The sequence below is a fragment of the Ruditapes philippinarum genome, unplaced genomic scaffold, assembly GCF_026571515.1.
Source record: "Ruditapes philippinarum isolate M1 unplaced genomic scaffold, ASM2657151v2 ctg4862_1_1_1_1, whole genome shotgun sequence".
NCBI lineage: Eukaryota > Metazoa > Mollusca > Bivalvia > Venerida > Veneridae > Ruditapes > Ruditapes philippinarum.
Window position 1 is genome coordinate 145,035 of NW_026860663.1, and position 16,583 is coordinate 161,617.

The 16,583-nt window shown below is 31.5% G+C and overlaps 1 protein-coding gene and 1 long non-coding RNA gene across 5 annotated transcripts in view; one reads left to right on the forward strand and one right to left on the reverse strand.

The window, feature by feature from the left end:
- Positions 1-16,583, reverse strand: part of LOC132712964 (uncharacterized) — a 51,548-nt gene that overhangs the window by 24,807 nt on the left and 10,158 nt on the right. The window contains exon 1 of one of the 4 annotated variants that reach the window (XM_060695403.1): positions 15,072-15,431. The exons of 2 other annotated variants lie outside the window; for them this stretch is intronic. The gene's annotated coding sequence lies outside the window, so the exon portion shown is untranslated. Of the gene's footprint in view, positions 1-13,014; positions 13,144-15,071; positions 15,432-16,583 lie in introns of those variants that run through there. One more of the 4 variants, XM_060695406.1, reaches the window with a different exon arrangement.
- On the forward strand, positions 6,430-8,229 carry LOC132712965 (uncharacterized). Its single transcript, XR_009623387.1, has 2 exons — positions 6,430-7,023; positions 7,822-8,229. It is a non-coding gene; the product is annotated as an uncharacterized LOC132712965 (long non-coding RNA).

Below are 16,583 nucleotides of genomic sequence, written 5' to 3' on the forward strand. Positions count from 1 at the left end.
AAAGTCTTATTTTAATTTCGGAACTTATAACATCTTATAGTCTTATCTTAGAAAATAAATAAGTAAAATTAACTTTAGCAAAATTCAGGTGCTAGCTGTGAAAATATATGTGTGGACTATATGATTATTTTGTATTTGAGAACTTTCAATGGACTATAAAGAAATAAATGAAATAACATCATACTGGACTTTTGAGTTATAAAATAAGTCATCATAACAAAGAGGATACTGGATAATAATAATATACACCAGTATCCCACACACACCCAACCAACCGAGGGTTTCCGTGTAGGGCGCTCACTACGCCAGCGAGTATTCCCCAAACGACCCCAAAGCGAAGGCCCTGCCGGTGACCCTTGGCTACAGATTTTGGCGGAGAATACCGAGGGTAGAAGATCCTGCCAAGACATGGAAAAAGTAGAACATAATGAGAAAAGAAAACTGGACTTAAAGTAAATATAGTAAGTGGGAAATATTAGAGAAAAGAAAGATTGACAAAAGTAGGAAATTGGAAAATACATCATTAAAAATTATCAAAGCATCTTATACTGAAGGGAACTTTTTGAACAATTTCAAATTACTGAAAACAGAAGTGGGAAAACTATGTCAAGTCAACTATTGAAGGAAAATAAAACCAAAACTGAGGGAAAAACCAAAGAAGGAACCAAACAAAGGAAAACCAAAGAGGGAACCAAGAAGAACCATAGATCAACAAGGAACATTGTGCTATGAACTTTTTCGTAGAAAATTAAATCAAGAAACAAAAATTTTGAAGTTGGTAAGTGAAATTTTAACATTCCGTGCTATATTATATGTTATATTGGGTGGCTGCTACATTCTGATATTTATTTTTGTTTATCAAAAAAACAGCATATTTATTATCCACATTTTGAATAATTTTGTTTAATAAAATAGATTTTTGTTTGGTTATTTTTCAAAATTTAATTTTGACAAAATACCTTTGTAAATTTTTGTTAAATTACATTATTGCATTGCAACTGAAAAAAAAATACTAGTAGCTTAATTCCTGAAATATAAAAAAGGTCACTAAACATTATGTTAAATTTTTACCAATTTTGATTGTATTTTATTTGTTATTTCTTGTTGACCAAGTGCTAAAATATTTTATAACATAAACAAAGAAAAAAATGGCAAGTACTTCTTGGCAGTGCTCAAAATCCATGTGCTCATCAGTTCAGTATAACTGTCCTGAAAAACCCTCTATCTCCCTGGTCTCTTCTTTAGATCAAAATGGCTTTTCTTATATACAATTTCAAGATTTTCAATATAAAGCTCTTTTTGACACTGGCGCTAGTATATCATGTATTGGCAAAAATGTTATTGACAGACTTTTCAAAAATCCTGTTCTAGAATCTACTAATATACCTAATGTTTATGGTGTTTGTGGTGAAATTCATCCCATTCTAGGAACTATCTCCCTTACTTTTACAATGGATGGTCTCCCTTTTGAACATACTTTCTATGTATTTTCTAAACTACATTATCCTGTTATTATTGGGAGAGATTTTATGCAAAAAGAAGGAATCAAACTTGATTTTCAGTCAAATTGTATAACATTACAACAAGACCCTTCTATCATTATTGCCATGGTTACCGACCACCTTTCAAAAACAGCTTTTGGTAAAACTTTGTCTTCTCATATCATTCCACCTCATTCAGAATATATTTTACCATTACAAATACAAAAGTTCAAAGATGGAGATATTGTCTTATGTGAACCCCCTCAAACTTTGTTGAAAGATGAACTTGTTGGAGGAAAATGCCTCTCAACTGTTAAAGATGGTAAAATTTTATACCGTGTAATGAATCCTACAAGTCTACCTGTATTTCTTAAGCCAAAGGCCCAAGTTTCAGTAGCAACTGAAGTTAATCTATCAACTCTTCACCAGGTTACAGACAACTATCCTTCTGAATCAACTGATTCTTCACATTCTGTCAACTCCTTAAATACTGAATCCTTGTCTGATGCCAAGTATATTGAATTTGCAAAAGAACTTGGTATAGATCTTAATAATTCAGATCTTACAGATGAACAAAAAACTAAACTTCTCCTCTTTATAGGCAAAAATAGGAAAACATTCTCAAAAGATTTGTCTGAATTAGGGGTTACGCATCTTCACTCACATAGAATAGAAACCGGTAACCACAAACCTATTAAGAAACCACCTTATCGCCAAAGCCCAGAAATGCGTAGGGAAACTGAACGCCAAGTAGAAACAATGCTACAAAATGGCATAATTGAAGAATCTGACTCTCCATGGAATAGCCCAGTTGTCCTCATCAAAAAGAAAAATGGTGAATGGAGATTTGCTGTGGACTATCGAGAGCTGAATAAGGTCACAGAACCAATGTCTTTTCCTCTTCCCCACATTTCTGATGTTTTTGATGCCATAGCAGATGCCAAAGCTGAGCTATTCTCAGTTCTTGATCTCAAAAGTGCTTTCTTTCAAGTCCCCCTTTCTAAAGACACAGCCCATAAATCAGCCTTTGTCACTCATCAATCTGTATATCAGTTCACACGGTTACCTTTTGGTCTCATGAATTCACCACTAACATTTCAAAATCTTATGACAAAAGTGCTCAAAAATCTAAATTGGAAAGTAGCTCTAGTATACATTGATGACATTTTGGTGTACAGTCGCAACTTTAATCAACATCTAAATCACTTGTCACAAGTATTCACAAATCTCTCAAATGCCAATCTAACATTAGAACCCACAAAATGTAAATTTGCCACAAAAGAAGTTGAATATTTAGGTCATGTCATATCAAAAGAAGGAATTAAGGTAAATCCCAAGAAAACACAAGCCATTGATGACTATCCTCAGCCCAAAAACGTAAAACATGTAAAATCATTCTTAGGTATGGCCTCTTATTATAGAAAATTCATAAAGTCATATGCCAAAATAGCAAGTCCACTCACAGCTCTTCTAAAGAAAGATATTAAATTTAAATGGACTCAAGAATGCGAAGATGCTTTCAACACATTAAAACAAGCTCTTACATCATCTCCTATTCTAGCATTTCCCAAATTTGATAGACCTTTCATTTTAGCCACAGATAGTTCTGATTATTCTATAGGATATGTTCTATCACAATTAGGAGATGACAATAAGGAACACCCCATAGCTTATGGTGGTAGAGCATTGCATGGCCATGAAACGAGATGGCATATCACAGACAAAGAAGGGTTGGCTTTAGTAGAAGCCGTTGCAGCTTTCAGACCCTACTTAGCCAACAATTCTTTTACAGTGTATACAGATAACATATCTGTAAAGTGGTTGAAGCAGATTAAGAATTGCCAAGGACGTCTCGGAAGATGGGCTTTGTCACTACAAGGCTACAACTTCCAGATACAACACAAGGCATCATCTGCTAATGGTAATGCTGATGGACTCTCACGTCGCATCTATGACATAGAAGCAGACGAGCAGAGTTCTAGTCAAGAGTCTAAAACCAAAGATGCAACAGTAAGTCAAGTTGCCACAGATCAGTGCAATGAATTGACTTCTGTAACGCTCATCTATGGTCATGAACAGACTCAGACTCCATCAGTAGCACCAGCCACTACAAGCACTGAAGCAGCACCTGAACCCGAACAAGATAAGACTCGAAACGTAAACCCACTTAATTACTTTGACACAAATGAAAAACGGGAAGATCTAGTTAAATTTCAACATGAATGTACATTTTACAAGAATATAATCAATTTTAAACAAAATAAGATACTTCCAGATGACAAAGAACAAGCCAAATTATTAGTTGCCCAATCTGACCAATATGAAATTCTTTCATCAGGTCTCCTTGTACATTTATATACCCCTAGGACCAGAGGTGTCCCTAAGGAGGACAAACTCATTTTACAAGTTTGCATTCCAGCTATGATGAGAGATGAAATTCTCAAATCATTTCATGACAGTCTTGCAGGCGGTATGCATCAAGGATTTGAGCGAACTTACGCAAACTTGCGACAAAAATACTATTGGCCCTCAATGTTTGAAGACTGTAGAAAATACATTCAGTCATGTGAAGCATGCCAACAAGTCAAACGTGACATACATGGTAAACCACCCCCATTACAACCCATGCCTGTTGCCGATCTTTTCCAAAGATGGCATATTGATATTCTTGGTGGACTGCCAACTAGCAATGAAAAATATAAATATGTACTTCTTGTAGTTGACAGTTTCTCAAAATGGTCTGAAGCATTCCCTTTGTATACTCAAGAAGCAACTGAAGTCGCTTCTGTCCTTTTTCGAGAATGCATATGTCGATACGGTGCTCCCAATGTGCTTGTATCTGACAGAGGTCAAAACTTCCTCTCCAAATTGGTCAAAGCTCTTTGTGAATTATTCCAAATCACAAGATATTATACCAGTAGTTACAGACCCCTTCTAAACGGATCTGTAGAGCGCATGAATTCTGTTATTCTTCAAGCTCTCAGAACATATTGTAAAGGAAAACAAGATGATTGGCCAAACTTGCTTCCTTCGATTATGATGGCATATCGAAGTACCCCAGCAACTCAGTCAACTCAATACTCTCCTTTCTTTTTACTTTATGGCCGTGAGATGAGACTCCCTATCGATACTGCCCTCACTCCGAAAACTACCTTGTCAACTGAATTTAGAACTCATCTTGCACAAGTTTTACAGCATTTAGAAATTTCCAGAAAAATAGCAGCTGAAAATATCAAACTTGCCCAAGAGAAATACAAAACACAATATGATAAGCGCAGTCAACCTGCTGACTTTAAACCAGCTGATAGAGTATGGTTATATTGTACCAAAGTACCAGTTGGTATGGCACCCAAACTTCACAAGAAATGGTTAGGTCCATACTATATTACGTATAATGGCCCTCATAACACATACAAATTAAGAAGATGTTCTGACAATCGTGAAGTCAAGGTCATGGTCAATGCAACCAGGTTAAAACATTACTTTGATCCTTCAGATAGGCCAACAAACACACCACCAGGTTATGAAAATCTGACAGAATCATTAAATGCTGAAGAAATGCCCCAGATTGATTCTGAAGTCCCTCCTACAGCTCAAACTAAGACTCCCAATGAGAAAATGTCAGAAAAAGATAAACAAACTGACAAAAATAAGAAATCCAAAGCTAAACATAGCAATAAAAAGACAAATAAAACTATCCCTAGATCTGATACTGTTAACAAACCCCAGGAACAACAAGTTCAAGGTCAAAGTACTTCATCGGATGAGACAAATAATCAGCCAGATCCAACACCAAGTACATCGACAGAAACAAGCCCATCTGATAATCAAACTCCAACCTCCAAATCAAAACTCTTTTCTGTTGATGAAATTGATAAAATTATTTCCTCCCAACGCAGCAAAAATATTCTTTACTATCGAATCAAATGGAAAGACCCACAAAAACCTAGTACATGGGAATATGCCTCAACAATACCTGAAGTCTTCATCAGAGACTATCATGTTAACAGAACTATGTCTGGTAAAAAGAGAAAGAAGCCATTACAACATACACATCAATTTTTCAAAACTTTGCCTGGCATAAATCTTCTTTCTTATGATCAGAAACATAAAACTGTCCGTGATAGCTATGTCATAGGTTACACAGAAACTTATGATCTATCAAACCAACGTCTGATTTATAATGAGATTGGTAAAGATCTCTCACACAGTGGTATACCATTCAAAATTTCAGAAAGGAAACGAATATTGCAACCCTACCTCAATATTTTATATGACCAATTAAAACATGTTGATTTTGCCAATTGGCATAGCAATGTTGGTATTTTGAACAATGGTCAAAAAATTGAAGGGAAAATGATCAGAGGTGTGATTACTTATGACTTTTCACATCCTCTTGAAACTACTTATTTCAAGGTCTACCATACAGACTCCACACAACCTGTTTGGCTTCCATTTTCCCAAGCACCTGTCAAGTTAGTACGCCAACTTTTGCTTAGAATTTCGTCAAAAATCAAATGCACTGGTCAGCTTTTCAAGTCAACAAAAGGTCCAATATGGAAACAACCTTAAAAGTATAATTTGTAAATGCAATTTAAATACTAACAGAGAATTTTAAAGATGATGCTAAATCATCAATGCTTGATTTTTGCATATTTCTAGTTAATTTCAGTTTAAAGTATAAAGAAACTTTCATTTTCTATACAAATTAAGTTTATAATGACAAAATAAAGATTGTACCTAGAATTATTTTGTTTCTATTTTACCATAAAACAAGTTATGTGGATATTAATAATGCTGTTCAAGTTTAAAACATTGTATTCGATAAAGTAGCGGACCAATGTACCATAACAATGTACCAGTGAATGTTTGAATTTCACATTACCATTGTTGAAAATAAATTTAAATGTGTTGAATTAAAAAAAAAATTGTGTTAAAAAGTAATGACATTGGACTACAAAAAAAGATTATGTGTCAAACAAATAAAAAAAAAAAAGAAGCGTTTATTGCAGGAAAGGATGATTATACAAGACGTCAAATATGAATATAATACTAAATAATCAATCCAGAGACATACAAATTATTGTTATAGCAAAGCTAAACAAATTGTGTTGTACAAAAATTTTTTATCATACTATATGGAGAGTTAAAACAAAGTTGCATAGACAATACTAAACCTCTACCATAATAAATGTTACATACATATACAAATATATTACATATGATAATTGATTGAAAAAGAAATTTGTTAATACTAAAGTGGCTGACAATTTTTATTGCGTATGTTCATATTGAGTCAAAGTCCACTAATGCATGTTGCATAAAAAATATATGATACAGAGTTGAGAAAACTCCTTAGAATAAATACTAATATGTGAGATTAGCAATGTTGCGTAACCATATAGGGTCATACTAAAATCTCAACATAACAACAAGTCAAATACTTATATATGAGTACAAAGGTACCATAAAGGAATTATTGTTGTATTTTATGCCGAAATAGGCATGGCTTATCAATTACAGTCGCATATGATATATTAAGGTATTAGCACCCTAATGCATTACCTCCGCTTTGAAGAGTATTCAAATAGGCTAGAACAACTGTTAACTACATTGAAAATGAGGGCCATGGGTTCAATCCCCAGAAGGGTCAACTTTTTTTTTCTTTCTTTTTTTCTTTTAACATTATTTATGTATCTCTCATGTCCCATTTGGAAAGAAAAAAGTGTTTAATTTTGATTTTTTAATTTATATAGGTATTTTTTGGCTAAATTATGCTAAATCTAGTAATAAATATGGTACCTGATATTTTCAAAGTGTAATATAATCAAAACTAGACGGTAAAAGTATTTCATGTTTTACAAGATCAACCAATATACTTTTTTAAAAATTTAAGGAAACTTTGAAAACAGGCACTCATTTGGGTAAATTTTAAGAATTTTTTAAATTAGGCTCCCTAAGTAGAAAAATGGTCAGACACGTGGTAAAAATGGGTGGGGTAGGGTAACATTTTTATACAGATTTCATAAATTTTAAGTAGAAACCATAATTTTGCTTATTTGGATTGTTAGCTGAATGGTACTATTTGTTTCTTACCAAAAATTAATGGGAAAACATTTTTCATTAGAATGTTATTGCAGATTATTTAAAGGTTCCTACTTTCTAAAAAAGGGCCCTAATAACATCCTAGCTTGAGTTCAGAAAAGTGGCCATAACTTGATTTCCGTACGGTAAACTTTGTTTAAATTTTGCATACAGGTGTACTTTAAGGTATACATCTGACTTATGATGTCAATTTTTTAGTTCCTGATAGTGCCCATTAGGGTCCTAATACCTTAAGATAATGCCAAACAATTATGTATTTTTGTGTTTTGAAGACTTCAATAATTCTATTGTTGTCGCAAATTTAGCATAGGAAATTTTTATTACATTGTCAAAGACATATTTTTCGTGTCTAATGTAAGATTTTCTTTTTGAGATAATTTAATTTTAACATAAAGACTTATGTTTTAATTATCAATAAAGGAATACCATGTTAATTGCTATTTCTTCAAATTCGCAATGATTTTTGTATATAAATGTGCACATTGATGAAATATCGTAGTATAATTATGAAAAATATTATGTGTAACTTAGATGTAAATAAATATAAAATATATAAAAAAAATAACAGGAAGATACATATTGTAACTGACAAAGTGCTATTCAAATAGAAGATTTAAAAAATGTATTTCCGAAAAAAACAAAACATTTTGAATACTAGTATGATCAATTTTGTATGTTTGTGTGTATAATTGAGGATCGATCCAATTTGTTTGTATGATTTTGTATGTTTCTTTTTATTGTATTCATTATGTAATATGACTATGATTGAGGACAATCATTTTATAAGGACAGGTGATGTGTAACATAGCATTTCCATGTCAAAATGCTTTTAGGGTATTAATTATGAAAAACATAAATTATTTCTATATTCAAAAATTAACTTTTACATTTTTAACAATCATTAAAAGAATTTCATGTTGTATAAATATTTTGATAAAAATTACTTTTAGATTCTTAACTGATAAATTTTACAACTCTAGTATAAACATGTCATAGTGGTCAATAAGGAAATATTATCACCTTTTGATTTTAATACTTTATGGCTTAATTCTCAATTTCCTAGTCTTTTTATCAAACAAGCCATACTTGATTATCTTTTCACATTTATTGCTAATATAGCTTAAGGCTTAGTCACTATGACAACTCCTTCTTAATTTATATTGTTGATTTTTATATTTTGAATTAGTCTTATTTTGAATCCAGAACTGAGAACATCTAAAAGTCTTATATAGAATTTCGGACATATAACATCAAGTCTTAACTTAGAAAATAAATAAGTAAAATTAACTTAAGCAAAATTCAGGTGCTAGCTGTGAAAATATATGTGTGGACTATATGATTATTTTGTATTTGAGAACTTTCAATGGACTATAAAGAAATAAATGAAATAACATCATACTGGACTTTTGAGTTATAAAATAAGTCATCATAACAAAGAGGATACTGGATAATAATTATAAACCAGTATCCCACACACACCCAACCAACCGAGGGTTTCCGTGTAGGGCGCTCACTACGCCAGAGAGTATTCCCCAAACGACCCCAAAGCGAAGGCCCTGCCGGTGACCCTTGGCTACAGATGACTAAATCATTTTGATACTATCTCTTTAAATAGATTGACCAATTTGTACAAAAGTCATTTCATTTTAATGAAGTTTTTAATGAAAACTGACCACAGAAACTGTCAAATTGGTCAAGTGTTAAAGTAGGCAAGGTCAAACTTTGGCCAGTTAAAGAATTTGTTGAAATTTTAAAGTCTATTACTTTCTTCTTGTTTTATTGTATGTTGATGTTTGTTTTTTTTGTTGTTGTTTTTTTTTGTTGCCAAAATACAGCATTTTTCAGACTAAAGCAGACCTAAGGTATTAGATTAGATCTATAATGGAGGACCTCTTTTCTGGAGAGAATTTATCTTATGTATGTATGTATGTATGTATGTATTCTAAGGTTAATGTCAGGGTCCATCTGCTCTTTCAGGGACCCGGTAGTATTTATTTTCAGAGTGCACACAGATTTTCAAAAGGGTGTGAGTTCAACCCCCACTGGGGGGGGGGGGACTTTAAAAAGAGATAAAACAAAGTACATAAAAAGTGACAGTAGTATTTGTCTGGAATATTTCAGTATGTTTAATAAATATATAAAAACAAAAATGTTTGTACTAATATTATTGTAATTATAAAACCAAATTACTTCAATGGAAGATAATGAATGATAATTAATTAAAATGATTTGTTGACAAAAACAAACCAAAATTATGACATTATGATTACGATACATCAATAATAAGATAATAAATAATACCCTAAGGCAGGTATATATGCGTCTTGTAGGCAAATTAGGTAGCACTGGGGTATAAATGCTCTTGACATCAAAAGGGTAAAAAAAAATGTTAATAAAGACAATGAACTACAGACACACTGCCATCACAAAAAGACTTTGTACTCAGGTGAGCAATGCACGAAGAACATGGTATCATCACAATATTGCTTTCCTCTATTTTCTTTCTTTTTCTTTTTTTTCTTTTGGCCATATCTTTTACACTCTATATATTAGCCTACCAAAATTCCTTCTATAAACAGGAGTACAAGTATAGGAGCTGGAAGCAGATTTAACTTTACTAACAACAGCATATTGTTCGCTTTTACTTTGAAAATGGCTGTAAATGACTGGACAATTTGATATACTATTATAATGTAATTTGGAGTTCCTTCCCCTTACACTTCTTTCCTTAGTTAATGTAGACATTTAGGACATACTTTAATGATGCAATAAAACATCTAGAGAAGTCCAATTGGGGAACACTATAAAATTACAAAATAAAGAAATATTATAATTAAAACACACAAGAATGACATTTATATTTTAGTTGAAATAAAATGTATGATGAGGAATAATATATTTGCCATTTAGTTATTGTTAAATGATCAAAAATATACCGTTTTCTGTGGTTGGCCTCTAATTCAAAGTAAAACTTCCTAGTAAATATAAAGATGTCTGCACCCATCTAAATTCTGAATGCTTTGGGTTTCTAGGTAAAGTTTAATATGGTCATGTCTCAGTGAGTTTTAACAAACATAGCTCTTCCTTCTAATAAGAAGGAAGAATTAAATTATGTCATATGTAATTCTACCCTACTTCACTGTCATATTTTTCACTTCACTATTTATAGACATGATAACATCTGTAAAATATCCAAAAAACATTTTATCAGGGATTCCATTAAGTTCCAGAGACTGCAAAATCTAAAGAAGGAAAAACATTACATTTTGGAAGTCAAAAGCCAAAATCAAAGATTAAAATAACTCCTAAACTTCCACAAACGGAAGACCTGATTTATAGACATTGTAATGTCTTATAACCATCTAGTACATGTTTTTATTATCTCCAAAAGATCTTTTACCAATAATTGATATTTGTGAAAGGTCACATGATCATTTTGTAAAGGTCAGAAAATACCCAAGTTACAATAGAATTGTTCAAAATCATCTGTAAAATATCTAAATCATTGAGTGTATTGATATATGTTGCAATATCTAAACCATCTAGTGCATGCATTTATTATCTCCAATTGATCTTTTATCTATAATTGATGTTTGGAAAAGGTCACATGATCATTTTATAAAGGCTAAAAAAATATCAAAGTTATAACAGTTCAAACCAATCTACACAGTGGAAAAATCAAATGACAACAGAATGTTAAAATTTGTAAAATAGGCTCGTCTAGCTTCAATGCTAAAGTTAAGCAAAAAACATTATATTCATTTTATTCTTACCTAAATATGTAAAATGAACTGTTCCTGCTTCAGACTTTGATTTTAATATCAGGCTTTTTCATATTAAAATGTTAAAATTCATTAGCAACCAGTCTGGCCAGGGGTCTGCAAACTGCACAGAAGAACTGAGTAGGGCTGCCACTGCAGGGACTCTACACAGTGTCGGGATAGTGTTAGAAAAAATATATACTGTATAATTATATAACACTGTTTAATATATCTTGTTCATATATATATATTTTGTTTACACTATCTTAACACTGTGTCAATTCCCTGTGAGGCTGACCATTCTCCATGTATAAATATGCACCTGCCTTTCACATATCAGTATCTAACGGTCATACATCAATGTTATCCAAATCTATATGCATAAAATCCAAAATATTGCTCTGGAAACAAGTAAATAAATAAACACTTTTTACATATATAATAGTGCACCTAGAACAACAATAATAAGACATTTTATTAGTTACCCAAGTCACTATCTTGTCTTGTCTAGTCTGAAATTATTAAATATTCCTTGAAAATTTACCAGTAAAACTAAATAATTTATGTCCATGGATAATTGCACAAGAATTTATAATGTGTTACAATATCAAAATAACATCAGGAAATCATTTTATCAATACAGAAAATCAGCTTAAATTTCAAGGATGAACAGTTAATTCAACATAAAACATACACTGTGCAGGGAGAGCAATAAAACAGTCAGTTGTCAGCGTTACTAACTGACCCAGGTCATGGTCATTTAAAAAGAAAGAGAATGATATATCTTGCCACATGACAAGAAACAGTGCATGAACTTGCATTTAATTGTCCATTTGGTCATATATACAGTGTAACCTTTGCAGAGAGGCCCTCTGTAGACCAATAACATCTTTAAAACAACTGAATCAAAAATTACAATTAAGTAAGGAATTTGAAGATAATACTATGCTCAAATTTGATATTTTGAAAATAGTTTATCTTTAACCTGTCTAGATCAACATCTCTCGGCAACAATAAAAATAATTCCCTGCAAAAGATTGTTGCCCCTCCCCAAGGTTGTTGCCCACCCCTCAGGTTGTTGCCCCAACCCCCCAGGTTCTTGCTAGCAGAGGTTTCACTGTAATGAAATCTGTTCTGATGATTGTTCAGCAGTTCAACTTTATAATAAATCATTTTCAAAAAAGGTATTTTTTTGACAATTGAAGCTGATAAATCTGATAAATTATTTAATAATTTTCTACACAATGAAAATACATATGATTTGGTAACAAACTAACTTTTCTACTCACAGTTTCTGAATATAAATTTTGTGAACAAACAAGTAGTTACAGGTTAAATCTACAATTTGTCTATTTATATGATATCATTTGCTACAAGATCAGAAAATAACCATTGGCTAATAACAATAGTACTGTATCAGACAATAATAAAAAGATTTATCTTATTTGTCACACATTATCTTCTCTCCTGTATGGTATCTCTCTTTTGTATGGTAGTTTAAAAATCATTTCATTTACAAATTCATATAACTTTATTATACATTTATGTCATAGATCACCCTAAAAAAACAATTAGTACATTTTCAGATTTCTTATGACAAATCTCAATGCATTCATTTATTTCAAGTCTAATTTACCAATAAAAAAAGTTAAATATGAAAACTATACCTTCTTTTTCTATAAACTTTCCTGAAATTTCATATCAAACATCAGGTCATCAGAAGTCCTTCACAAATGCAGAGAGATCTTAAGATAAATGGATTAACCATTTACTGAGTAAATAGAGGTGTTAAAATACCGACTATACCAGTGTAACAAACACTTTACAATTATATAATAAATATGTCAGTGGCCTAATCTTTTGATCAATTAGAATAATGAGACTACAAATAATAAATACCCCATGATTAGTGAACAATCTGTGGTATGCTAGCATTTACTACATGCTTAGTCTCATGTACTTGAGTGAATAACCTTTTAGAGCATGAGCATATTGTGAACAAGAAGTTGGTCGACAATTCGAAAACGTTGTCACAAGGGTGTTTCATTGAGTATAATAATGCTTGCAACCTGTATGAAAACATAAAATTGTCCGGAAAAGGTTACAAAGGCTTGTTAGATTATGGAGATACCAGCTTACACACAAAGCCTTAATCAAGAATTTCAAAGTCGAAAAAGGGGCATAATTATGCAAAAAAGCAATCAGAGTTATGGGACTTGTGGCAATCGTGTTAGATAATCACAGAGAACAACTGTGTGAAGTTTCTTTCCAATCCCTTCTGTAGTTATGGAGATACCAGCTTACACACAAAACCTTAATCAAGAATTTCTAAGTCGAAAAAGGGGCATAATTATGCAAAAAAGCAAATCAGAGTAATAGGACTTGTGCCAATCATGTTAGATAATCACAGAAAACAAGTGTGTGAATTTCAATCCATTCCCTTCAGTAGTTATAGATCTATTATTCATAATAGATCAATTATTCGTAATGTATTTTGAATAAAACATGAAAAATATACCTGCTTTTTCAGTAAATTTGACGATTTTTTTTATATCAAAATGTATAGTATTTTCCATAAGGCCATCCACATCATGCAGTTATGAAGAAATTGTGAGTGTTTGGGTTTGTCTGTTCCCTCGCCACCGCCACCGGAAAGAGACCACATAGGTGAGCATGAATGCAGAAAGATCTTAAGATATTTATAAATAGATAGTAAATACAGGTGTTAATCTACTGACTTTACAAGTGTAACAAGCACCTTACAATTATGTAATAAAACCGTCAGAGGCCTAATCCAAATTGATCCTTGGAATAATGTAAATACAAATAATAAATACCCAGACAATTAGTGCACAACCTGTGGTGTGAAAGGTTACAAATGGATTTACTGCATGCTTAGTCTTGTTATCACAACTGGTCAATGGAGTATAGGATATTGTTTCTCTACTATAGTCTAGAGTAGTTAAAGTGAGTATCAAAAGTCCAGGTACAGTTGTTACTCTAATTGCTACTCTTGTACAACTAAAATGTGTTTCCATGGGAACTAAATGTGAGTCAATCAAAACTAAAAATTTGAGTTCTACAAAGACCTATACATGTATATCTAAGTAAGTTAAGTGATATTTCCCGCGAAAACATTTTTTTTTTAAACTTAAATATTCAAAGTATGGAAATGATAAAGTTTTGCATGCAGGAGACACCTTAAGACACTGTTTCCGTTTTTCTCTTTTTTAAAAAAAAAACAAACTTGATGGCACATACATCACTGTGACACCTTGCTCTTAACTTCCAAGACTTCAATAAAAAGGAAGTAATTTGCCCCTCTCTCTGTTTCCTGTAGACCAATCATTCTTAAAACGGTTAACCACATTTTTTTCTAATCCAGAGTTAAGAGGAAAAAATTGTTTCCAAGAAAATTATGCTTTTTAAACTTACAATGTATCATAATGGTACAGAGATTTAAAAAATCTTGAAATATTCATTTTCTTCACAACAAAACAGCAATTTGTAAATCAAATGAAAATGTTTGAAATTTACAATATTTAAATCACACAAAAAAAAGTTTTAGAATATGCAATGTAAAAATCACATGTATATTCGTCATATAATGTTCCTAAGCAAAATTACACTGACATTCTTATTGTCTAAAGTTTGAATATTAAAATACAATAAATTACACAAAAATGTTTTAGATATAATTTATGCCATGCATGTAAAAAATCACCTGTATATTCAGTAAGCTCCCTTTGCCAAATAAAGTTCCTATGCAAAATCACACTGGCATCCTCACTGAATTTTCAATATTAAAAATTAAACAATTATTTCAGTATATTATTTCCGTATCGACTCAACTGTTTTCATGGAAAGAGACAATGAGGAATAAATTTATATTTCCTATAAGTATAACTTAAGTAAAGGAGCATCCTTTGATGAACAGTAAAAAACTCATTAAAACTTAAGTATTCTCTATTCTTCCGTACACCATGCAACTTTCTTATCACTTAGTCATATTGTCTTTAATATTCCTGAAAATATTGAACTTAAAGCTAACCGTATATTAACCTGTATAAGAAATGATAATAACAATATTAACTTTCCAATCTGATGACAGACAAGTTGGTTATTGTTATTTTCGGTTTTCCAATAATTTACTAACACGTTAACTTTAATATCAACCATACAGAACAAGGCACATAGTTAAACAGTCACAGTACGGCCTTCAATAATTAAAATAACACTGCTGCTGTGAAACAAACAAGAACTTGACACCAGTTAGTCTCCTGAAAAATATAATTAATCACGACTTCTAAAATTATCTATATTTGTAGAAAATTATTCTTTTGTTTTTGTTTTGTCTGACTCGGTCAAAAACCCTTAAGATAAAAATCTCTATAAATGTATTATCTCCATCAAAGGCAGGTGAAAATTTAGTACATGTTATAACGGTAATACTATCTCTGTCTTGTAAACATCATCATTAAGAACTTAAGCTAAAAAAATCTTCTTTTTAAAAAAAAAAAAAAAAAATCATAATCAACTTACCGCTTTCTTAATAAATCCTATAATAATTCAAAGTCATATAATAATTATATTTATAACTAACAATAATCAGGTACATAATTATATTAACATAATTATATATACCTGCATTACAGTAACACCTGATTGAACCAAGATAAATACAGTCTGACCAGACTTTATGTAACTGTTGGTTACATCTCCATTTTTGTATTTTTAATATACAGAAATATCTTTTAAAAATAAATTCAAAGCAGCACAAATCTTACAGGATAAGAGCTACCATAAATATATGACTGAAACTAAATTTTATTGACAAACAATAACTTTTATGGTATCCTGATAACTGTTTTATTACTTTACATTTTTTTGTCCCTGTCCCCGTTCTGACATATTATTTTTTTTACTGTTGCATTCTAGTAGAACATATCTTCGATTCCCTCAGGTCTGATTTTTGGGAGGTAATGCATAGAATACTACCCTGAGAGAGTGAGTTAAATTCTCAAGCTGAGAGCTAGAGTGAATAATTCTCATGATTGTACAACATTGATGCAAAACTTAGGAGAAATAGAAGAGACATACCTTAAAATCTAATCTTTAACACCACTTCAAGGAACATCACTGTATTCCTGAATCACTTCTACATTCAAAAACATCTAAATGGAAACAACGATACATCCGTCCTTATGTATCAGGACTGTTTCTAGATAGATTTTTC